The sequence below is a fragment of the Primulina eburnea genome, chromosome 6 (genome assembly GCF_022965805.1).
Source record: "Primulina eburnea isolate SZY01 chromosome 6, ASM2296580v1, whole genome shotgun sequence".
Taxonomy (NCBI): Eukaryota; Viridiplantae; Streptophyta; class Magnoliopsida; order Lamiales; family Gesneriaceae; genus Primulina; species Primulina eburnea.
The window spans coordinates 36,636,398-36,646,894 of NC_133106.1; the positions used below are offsets into that span (position 1 = coordinate 36,636,398).

Below are 10,497 nucleotides of genomic sequence, written 5' to 3' on the forward strand. Positions count from 1 at the left end.
TAGAAACGAGTTTATTGAAATCCCTGAAATATTCGGAAAAGTTGCTCAGGCAATTTATCCAGAAAGAGTTGAGTTTCCTTTAATACAGGAAACAGATATCCAGATCCAAGACAAACCGATTCTACAGAGGAATCAAAGTCTTAGATTGGAATCAAGAAGACTATCTTTTCAAGGAGATAGAATTACAAGTTACAGATGGGATAAAAGGCCTGTCATAGAAACCCAACAGGAGCTGAAAAGTTTTTCTACAATAGGAAAACTTAGATGCCCAGAAGGGTGGAAGGAAGTAGAAATAGTATTTGACATTACAAAGCAAAGGAATCAATTTCCTTGTAATTCAATATACTATTTGGAACAACCGATGATAGGAACTTACCAAGGACTGATTAATATCGGAGAATTGGAGGTTCATATTCAAGGAATTTCAGGAAAAGAATCAGATCGACTGATTCTTGGACTAGAGTTTCTCGAGGAACATAAACCTTGGAAACGTCTAGAGTATGGAATAGAGTTTATGGCAGATGATAAAATGTGGAAAATCCAATGACCACAAGTCCATTCTCCATATACATTCCAGTAGGAATGTTGTATGAACAATATAAGGCAGAATACTTTGCTGCATATATTGATTCAGGTGCTGGAATATGTACAGCAAAACGAGGAGTTTTTCCAAATAATTTGGAAGAAGAGTTACCCAAGATTGCTGGAAGAGATTTTTCCAGAAGAATCTTAATCTTATGTAAAGGAATTAAGATGACTGAAATCATGATTGGCGGTGCTGGACAAACACATTGGTACAAGGTAAAGACACCACCAATTTATTTTCATGATACAGGAGCTGACATATTGTTAGGAAATAATTTCCTACAAATGTTCAAGTCCTATACACAAGAAAATGAGACTAGAAGATTAGTGTTCACAACACCATGTGCTCACAAAATCATAGTCCAGAGACTTAGGGAGGCATTTTACAGAAAATTGCCAATCCAGTTTCGCAGCAAGCGTGGTGATTCAGGAAAACTTCTGAACCCAAAAATGAAGGATTCAAGACGGTTTGGAGAAACAATGCTCCAGTTAAGAGCAGATAAGGAACTCCAACCAGAAGATATAGAATGCCTTAAGATAACTCTACATACAAATGAAGTAGAGTTTGAATCTAAGGTATCACTGGAAGATGTCAAGAAAAGGATCAAAGAAAATTACAATGAAGATCCCTTGGCATGGTGGGACAGAAATCAACTCAGAGCTTGCCTTAAGATTAAGGAAGGCAAAGAGTATGAATTTGTCCGTTGTAAACCCATCCCAATGAACATGATTGATCAGAGGGATATGCAGATTATAATCAAGGAACATTTGGACCTTGGATTAATCAAAGCAGGTATGTCACCATATAGCAGTCCAGGTTTTCTGGTAAGAAATCATGGTGAGATTAAACGAGGAAAACCCAGATTGGTTATTAATTATCAAGAAATTAATAAGATTCTGGAGTTTGATGGATATTTTATACCTAGTAGAGAACACTTGATTAGTTGCATTCGCAATGCCAAGATATTCTCTAAATTTGATTGCAAGTCTGGATTCTATCAAATACGGATGCAGGAAGAAAGCAAGAAATTCACAGCTTTCTCCACACCTCAAGGACATTATATTTGGGAAGTATTACTAATGGGATTGGCTAACTCACCCCAAATATTTCAAAGAAAGATGGATAATCTTTTCAAAGATTATTTCAAGTTTATGTTCGTTTACATCGACGATGTTTTAATAGCATCCAAAAATATGAATGAACATGTTAAACATTTGGAGATTTTCTCTAATGTTTGCAAGAAAGAAGGACTGGTTTTATCTGAAAAGAAAGCAGTCATTGCTACAAGAAAGATTGAATTCCTCAGAATTGAAATCGATGAGTCAGGAATAATTCTGCAAGAACACATAGTAGAAAAGGTGCAGAATTTTCCAGAAAATCTCAAAGACAAGAAGCAACTTCAAAGTTTTTTAGGGGTTGTTAATTTTGCTGGGATGTTTATTAAAAACCTAGCAAAACACAGGAGGGTGTTCAGTCCATTATTGAAAAAGGATGCTAGATTTATATGGACAGACGAACACACAAAAGGACTTATCCATTTAAAGAAGGTTTGCAAAAATCTTCCAAAGATGGCTATTCCTCAAGACGAGGATGATCTGGTATTATATACCGATGCCAGTGATCATTGGTGGGCTGCAGTACTAACAAAGCTCACACCAGATGGAGAACAACCATGCAGATATTGTAGTGGGTTATTCTCAGATGCAGAAGCCATAAGATGGCATATCAACGAAAAGGAATTTTATGCAGTAAAGAGGGCTTTTGAAAAATGGCCGTTATTTTTACTTGCAAAGAAATTCACTTTGAAAGTTGATAACACTCAAGTTAAAGCCTTTTTGAGGAATAGAATTGAATCTAAACCGGAGAAGGCTAGATTATTACGATGGCAAGCTTTATGTCAAAATTATATTTTTGATATTATGATAATAAAATCTCATGAAAATATTCTTGTAGATTTTTTAACAAGAGATGGACAGCATTGACATTGATGCTATTATCAAGATGCAGAGGCATTTGAGGGAACACCTTGAAATGCTTCAAACCGAGTTCAACAAGTTAGCTGTTAACGCAGAAGTTGCGGGAAGGCTACAACAAGCTGATAAGAGAATTGTCTCTGATCAAATTACAGGATGTTTACAGGCATATACTCAGTTATGGTCTGTAACGCAAAGGCCTATCCTCCAGGGCATTGAGAGACCACTGGTTTCTCAAATGGAGAGTTTTCGAGTACAGGGCTCTATACCTGTAGCGGGGGATTCAAATACCCCTTGCACAAGTGTTAAGTCGGGATCATCACGAGATGAGTCGGCTGAAATAAAAATTGAGACTCCTGATCCTTATCTTGAGTCCTCAAGTCAACCCTTCACCTCGGGGATTGAAGAGGGAGAGATCAACCTTAGGCCTCGTATTGACAAAGGCAAAGCTAAGGTTGGTACTAATGAAGGTGTAATTTCTCCAATTCAGGATTATCAGCAGAATTGGGAGAAATTAAAAACACGTATTGGCATTAACCCAGCTACAAATAGGGTTGATGTTTCAGGAAAATATCCAAGGATATGGATGAAACCTAATTCATATCCCAAGGAGGTTAAAGCTTGGTATGAATTTGGGGCTCTTGCCTCAGTTTATACTACATCACCCAGCTTTCCGGAGATTTCATGTTTACTAAAATGGATCCAGGAAACTGTTCACGAAACTTGGACGAATAATGATTATTTGTCCAGAGGAGATATTCTGGAGTTGTATTTTTTCAGTGCAGCACCAGAACCAGCAGGGAAAGGCACACATGAAGCCTTTCATTTCATCAAGCTAAGGAGGCCAGATTTAAACGTCCAGAAATTCATCAAGGACCCTCCGACAGAAGAAACACCCCTGGTGTCTTCAATTAACGAAGATGATATTTCTACCAGAAGAGCTTGGGGTATTTGGGTCTGTCTCACTGAGATGGACAAAGTTAAGTTTCCGTTCAAATTCTACAATCATTCAGTGAACGGATCATTCCTGTTAAATACCATGACAGGAAAGACAACAAGTTTTGCAGAAGATCTATTTGAGAAGAAAAGAAATCTTTTGTGGAACAGCAAGCTACCGGCAAGCAAAGAGACTCGCCGAAAGTTCTGCAATATGGCACACATAGGAAGATGGTCGGAGAACATCTGTCCTGAATGCCAAATTCAGAAAGAGCCAGAGTTCGGTAAAGGTTTCAAACCGAGATCTGATCGGAAACATTTTACCGAAGCAAGAACAAGTGGGGAAAAACCATATGCACATTTTCCTCGGGGAAACAAAAAGCCTAAGATTCCTCGACAAAATTGATAGAGGACATGTGACTCACCCACTAACCAAAAGCAGGACCACTACCATGTGAGTGGCAGAAACAAGACAACCACTAATTAGTGGAAAAGGACAAATGAACCACCAATAACAAATGGTGGATGACTCAGAAAGCATTGGATACCAATCTAAAAGGAATCCAATGAATAAAAAGTAAATTAACTGGTCCCGAAAATTCATCTATAAATAAGGACAAGGTGAAAACCAGTTAAAAACACCAGAATCAAAACTTAAAAATGTATCGAGTATATTTAAAAGTTTTGAAAAGGAGGATAACATACAAGAGGAAAGAGGCAGAAGCTCTTAAATGGTTAGTAAATCATTTCAAAGAGTATAAAAAAGATGAAATTACTGCCGATATCCTGGAAACTCATCGTCATTGGTATCTAAAAGAGATAAAGGAGGATGAGAAGTTGATGTCCAGATTAATAATCTAGACAGGGACCCTTCAACCACTACATGGTCCCCTAGCAAGCTGTAAAGGCTAATGAAGATTTGAAATCCGAGTTTCAAATCCGAAGAAGCCTTCTATAAATAAAGACGGAAGAAGGAAGTGAAGATCATCAAATATTTTCTCCATTTCTTTCATATAAGGTTGTAATATTTTCTTTCAAGTTTTATGTGTGTTAAGAGTTCAGCTACGATAAGTAGCTAAACAAGTTTCTCCTCCTCTACAGGAGGTTACTATGTAATAAATAAATGTTTGTGTTTGAATAAAAGAGATCTTTGCTCTTAGTCCCTCTCATGTATTATTTTCAAAATTTGATCTTTTGTTGTACGCTCTAAGGTAGGAAACGAATTAGAGCTGTGCCAAGTATTGCTGAAGGAATCTGCTTAGTAACCATCGGTTGCGATCGTGTGGTTGGACTGTGAGGAGCAGTTCGTAAAATACGGCGGATATAACCCGGTGATACGCTGGTCAAAAAGGTAAAATATTTAATTTATTTTACGGAAGCATGATGGACCGTTATATTCAAAAAGAAAAGTCAATTATTTTAAATAATGATTTAAGGGTATTATGGGAAATGGGGAGTTAGAAGAAAGATGGTGGGGCTCTAGGTACTGATTTACAATTTCCCCTTAATTTAATCACAATAAATGAAAGAGATGTGGTACCAATGAAAATGTTATTTTAAACAAAATATTTTCAAATTTGAAGTTAATTTATTTGTATAATAAACATTCTTCTAAACAATCATTTGACGGCATATTAGGTATTTGAGAGTAAGTAATGAAATATGAATTGTATATTTGTATTCATCAAAAAGTGAATTGTAAATAACACTTTCCTTGAATGTTTGCATTAATTATATCATTCATTTAATTTGGGTTACAATTTTAAATTTTGTGTTACTTTTATATATTTAATTCTCACTACCTTTAAAAATATTAAATAAAATATAAATTTCTATATATAGTATTAAGTTTTCCAACAATTTAGTGAATAGTATTATCATAAAATTTGTTATAATGATTTATCTGTAAATAGATATTATTATCATGAATCTTAATTAGAACTTTTGTATAAAATTATAAATATGTTTTAACATCTCATAAAAAATAATTTAATTTTTAAACAAATTATTTTTTAAACTTTTGTAGACAAAATAATATAAAATTTTTTATTTATTTTTATATTAGCGACATTTTCACTCAGTTACTTTCGACCATATTTCGGTTGCCTTACTCTCTTTGTTTCGGAATGAGGATGGGAAGGCCTTCCACTCCAATAAATGATAGGACAGCTTTTGGTGCCCTACTCTCGCGGAACGGAAGGAAAGCATATATTAAATACAATTATAAATAAATCAATTCGACGAAAAAAGATCATTATGCTCATTTGAACATTATCTCAAATGATATAAACACTATATATATATATATATATATATATATATATATATATATATATATATATATTTTATAATAACATATAAAATTTAAATATATACATTACATTATAACAATAGTTTTAAGCAACTATTAAAATGTTCACACTTAATAATTTTAATAACTAATTATATAAAATAACATTTCATGTATATCATATAGTAACTAATTATATAAAATAACATTTCATGTATATCAAAGTGATCAAAATAAGAGCGACTGAGCAAGCTTGATAAAGTCTACTAAATTCCCTTGGAAGAGAAATGAACCCTAATTTATCCTTAAAATTGAAACCGTTCAGCTTATGTTAAGAGTAATAATTTCATCAATCTTATTAACAGTATTAATAATTTCACCGATCTATAAAAACAAAAAAGATCTTTCCAACCTAAATAAAATATCAATTAATATATAAAATAAAACAAGCAATGGTAAAACCCTAATTGGTTGTTCTGATCAAATGATGATTCATTTTCATTACCAGGTAACAATATATAAATAAAGATCCATTCTTGAACGCCAGCAAAGGCTATAATTTGAGGTCCAGGTGTTCATCTCCTTTGGAGGAAGAAGAAGAGGGTGCATGTTCTTGAATTTGGTATGGCTCTCTTGCAGCAGCTCTGTTCGCCCAATGTGTAGATAGATAAATAAAATTAAAAACTTTTCAATAATTCACTAACATCATTTGTTCTTCATGCTAAAAATATTTGATTTGTTTCTACCAGACCACCGTGCTATCTTGATTTATTTTTCGGCATAAGCCCCTCATTCTAGAGCCAGATTAAAACCCCTAACAACCTCTTCGGAATCGATCTAGATAGACTTGTGACTTGTGAACCTGTTTTAGAGCTCAAAACCTTGTTTAAAGTAACTGATCTCTTTGAGATGTTGATTGACATGCTCTGTATTTATATCTGTTTAACCAATAAAGCATCTCAACAAAGTTAAAACATATCAAAGGGAGCGAACCGATAGCTTTCTTTCCTCTTCTCAAGAACCGATGAACTGAAGACCTCCTAGCAATAGGCAAATCTGTATACGCAATACCACACTCTGTTTTAGACTTATTTCTTGAATCAAACTTTATAATCTCATTTTCTTTTCAAAAAAAAAAGAAGTATATTAGTTGTTCCTGTAATTAATTACCAGATCCATTAACTTCAGGCTGCGGTGAAATGCTAGCTTCGGTCCCAGAGCTCAACACCACGTCGCCACTCCCATTGTTCGCTATGTCCTTAGAGGTGTTAGACAAGATGCCACCAGCTTTTTGGTGGCCAACAACATTCGAAGATATACAGCCAGCGGTTTGAAAACTGGGTACAGGTGTAAGTCCATCTCGTGAGCTAGGTGCTGTAGCCGCTACTGCGCTGGGGCTTGGGTTTTGATGCAAGATGTTATACACAAAGCCATCGGAGATCTTTAGGGGCTGTCTTTGCTGGCAAATTTTACAAGATCTTTAGCCTTGTCTGCTGGACAACCATCAAATACTAGGACCTGACCAGCGTAAAATATGGTCAGCTGGGCAGTCTTGGATTCAATCTTTGTTACATCTTTGCTGAAAATAATCATGAAAATAAATATCACTTTGTTGATTATTGATGACCACAGATTGTAAAAAAGCTAGTTTAGAGGATTCTCGGTGTTGAGGGTGGTGATCCTTGATTCTTCAAGGAGGAAAAATGAACCTTTTGATGTCTTTCTTTGATGTATCTTCGAGGAAATTGACGGAGGATTCAGGCCTGGCGGGACGAGGGAACGAATCCATGGAAGGTCGCGCTGGTTTATCCATATGGGTAAGTAAATTAATCAGTTGAAGAAGCTGATGCAGCATGAGCGGATCCGGATCTCACTGTCAATTAATAAGTAGTATGATAATGAATTTTCAATCCAAAAAAATGAGCGAAAACAGGTAAAGTTTTCAGAATCATGACTCGGTAAGTAGAAAGTTTGCAAAGTTAATACAAGCCTAGAGTCTTACATATCCTGCCGGATGCAGATCTATGAAGATTGTGAGGAATTCCCACAAATATTACAGGTTACTAATTTCCTCACAAATCTCAATATATATAGTAATCAGACTCAACAGTTTTAAAGGCTAAAACAGAAATTAGTTAGAGATATAAAGTGAACTAATTGCACGAGGAAATTAAAACATAGAAACCTGACTTTAGATTCGAGGCTTTCAATTTTCCCATCAATCTCAAGGTTGAAATCTCTGACACTACCTTTCTTCTTAATATACCGACTCAAAAGATTGCAAGTACGCATAAAACTCGACCTTTCCGGCGCCTTCCCGGGCCTCCGGCCGTCTGAGAACTGCTGTAATCCCGACATATCTCTACCTATCGAAAACAACCCTCGATTTGTTCAGCACAGATCTTCAAATTTCAGCCACAAATTTGGTGTGATTGAGATTGTTGTACATACTTTCCTTTTCTTGAATCTAAAGGAACTACATAAATCTTAAACTAATTAGCCAAAAGTGTAAGGCGTGACGAATCTACATTTTTTGGTAATTAATACCAAACATGAGCCCGAAATCGGATCAACCATCGAAAGTTGAGATTTTGTTTTCGAAAACTGAGTGAACTAGTAAAGAATGGGGGAATTAGCACGTGATAATTGCCTTTTGGGGGCCACAGAGAGATGAGTGGTAGGAGCCACCAAATGTTGGGAAAATAGTAGTAGTAAATGGATGAAAGAAACACGAGTTTTATATTCATTATGCTATTTTGCACGTATTCTCCGACTACAAAAATTTGTGTGAAACGTTCTTTTATATCGTATTTTGTGAGATATATCTCTTATTTGACTCATCATAAAAAAATATTATTTTTTATGCTAATAATATAACTTTTTATTATGAATATCGATAGATTAACTCGTCTCAGAGATAAATATTTGTGACATCATCTCAAATGAGACCTACTCTTCCATCACGATATATTATTACAAGTGGAGCGTATCAAATTGTTGGGTTAGGCGCATGTTTTTCAAGTGCTTTGAAAATTTGTATAGGGAAAAAAATTCAGCCACATAAAAGTACTAATTAAATAAATAATTGAGATATAGGTATTGTGTGCAATATTATAATACATTAAATAATATGAAGTATAATAATTTAAATTAATAATATGCAATATAATAATTTAATTTAATACACAATTATTTTGATGAATAAAATAAAACTATTAATGATGCACAAGCGTGTACACTTGTACAGTGCTTCAAGGTAAAAAATTTATTAGAAAATATTGTTAATTTATACATTAGAAATACTATTGAATAGATAAGATACAAATTCCTCAAAAACAGTTAGGGATCAAAGTGCATCCAAAACTCTTATCACAAGAATAATCAAATAACAATGGATGCAACTTATGTGAAACCAAAATTCTATTTGATGAACAACATTCTAATCAGGACTGTAATTAATTGTTGTGTATGCTTGTCTTCAACACTTCACGACAACGCAACAATACAGTCTTGGTTTGAACACTTGATATCTTCGAAGTAAATCATCAACTCTTGTGCTTGCTCTCATGCGACGTTTATTTTCATCAATCAATCGCATTATCTATTCACTTTTATTTATAAGCTATCTTTCTCTTTGTCAAATACATTCTTCCTTGAATAGTAGTTATGTGTTTTCAGTCCTAAACTTTTACCAATTACTTTTAATCGAATCCTACTGTATTATGTTTTTATAAATTTTTATATCATGGAAAATTTTCTATGTTTATTCAATATCAATTGGCTAATTGCACTACTTCAGTCTCAACCAATGTAGAATCACCGACGAAATGACTACCTCCTCCTTTGGGATATCTTCATTTGGATGTGGATCCTTCTTTTAACACGAATATGAAGGCATATGCAATTGGAGGAGGTGTGAAAAACCACCAAGAAAAGTTGATTTGTGTTGTTGGACATAAAATCAAGCAACCCTTATCGGTTACACATTGAGAATTGGTATCATTACACAAATGGCTAAAAATTCTATGTGATAAAAATTATCAAGAGTTCACGTTACATCAGATTCTCTATCGACGATACAAACGTGAGGATTTTGGATACATGTGAATCATTGCGACATATATTGGAGAGTTGTTGAAGGGCCCAATAGTATCACATTTATATCATATCAGACTATGGCTAACGAGTTACTCTTTAGCACTTTTTTTTTGCGACTTAGTTTAGAATGTAGAAATAGAATTAAAATATATATATATATATATATATATATATATATATATATATATATATATATATATATATATATCCGGTCTCTCGCGCAATCACCCGGGCACTTTCTCCTCTTCCCGGGCAGTCATCATAGCCAGGGCTCTCATACAAAGTACCCGGGTAACCGACTATCCGGGCTACCTCGAGAATTGAACCACACTCGAGTATGATTGATACATGCCGTCTAATTTGTCAGAACAACTTGGGCTTGGAGTGTCCTAGATAAGGATGGCAATTTCCTCCGAACCCGTTGGAGGATCCGATACCCGACCCGAATAGAATAGGGTATGGAGGGATTTTTAGACCCGATTAAATAATTGGGTAATCGGGTATTGGGATTTTCGGGTTTGGGTATGGAGGCGGATTTGATATAATCCGACCCACACCCAACCCGAATACCCATTTAAATTATATATATACACATATGTATATATATAGTAATT

The 10,497-nt window shown here is 34.7% G+C and overlaps 1 pseudogene; it reads right to left on the reverse strand.

Moving 5' to 3' along the window:
* Positions 1 to 6,248: 6,248 nt before the first annotated feature.
* Positions 6,249 to 8,425, reverse strand: LOC140835533 (protein TIFY 10a-like; annotated as a pseudogene).
* Positions 8,426 to 10,497: the final 2,072 nt, after the last annotated feature.